Below are 1,116 nucleotides of genomic sequence, written 5' to 3'. Positions count from 1 at the left end.
GTTGCCATCGAACGCCTGTGCTTGTATGTGCGTATAGTGTCCTGTGTGCGTATACATAGGAATTCGCGTTATATTTTGATCTACCCATATGATAGATTGGCATAGAGAAGTGCTGAATGTAACTGTGTAATAAGAGTTTGTCTATATGGTGAGTGGGTGGGCGCATAGCTCTTGAAAACTAAAGGGATTTATAGCTTATGGGGCGGGGGGCGGGGGGGTGGCGAATGAAAGTCTAACGATCAAGCAACGACAGAACGATTTTGGACTTTGGAACTTGTACATAGTAGTATGAATGAAGGCAACAAAGGAAATGTAATACAATTTTTTCTAAAAACGAGAGCAATTCTTAGTTAAACAGAAGTGGAATACGTGTGTTTACCGCGTATGTTAAGTTGAAAAACAATTGCAATTATTGTACGTCTGTAAGTGTGTACGTGTATGTCTCCTAGAAAAGTGTTACGCTACATGCTCATTTGTAGAGCGAATTCTATGCTAAACTGGAATTTACAGTATGTTTACTTGTCCGAGTGATACCCTTATGATGACGTGAATCGTGCACGGCGCACGATTTCGAAGTAAATTTGAGGAAATCTCCTTTTCGCTTGAACATTTTGTAATGTAATAGCTGCTCGGTGTATTTTTTGTACTTGAAAAAATCGTTATGTAGATTTGCGTTTATCGCGGTTGTAGGAAAGTATCTTAATTACGTACAGATATACCAGCCACTTCGGTGGCTAAGGTCGCATAATAATTCTAAGACATGTTTTTATTTAAGTTTGAAAATGTACGTTTCGTTATTATTACTTTAAGAGTTACTTTTATCTAGCACAACTTTTATTTATTTATTGAAGTATTCAAGCGGAAGGTCTGAGCATACGTCTAATGTAATGTTCTACCTCCGCTCATCTGTACCATTTTCTAATAACTCTAGTCGTGGATGCTACATCCATCTGTGAGTGAAACAATATAAGTATTATCATATAATAACATTGAAAGTCCGAAGGTTACAAATGGAAAAGAGAAAGGAGGCTGGGTTGATGGTGGAGAAGAACAAAGGCTGACGAAGTCATAACGAGGAGATCACAAAAGGGATAAGATTTACATATATATACACAC

This window comes from Varroa destructor, unplaced genomic scaffold, assembly GCF_002443255.2.
Source record: "Varroa destructor unplaced genomic scaffold, Vdes_3.0 BEIS01000005.1, whole genome shotgun sequence".
NCBI lineage: Eukaryota > Metazoa > Arthropoda > Arachnida > Mesostigmata > Varroidae > Varroa > Varroa destructor.
The sequence above is the reverse complement of the archived record's forward strand: the minus strand, read 5'-3'. Positions refer to the sequence as shown.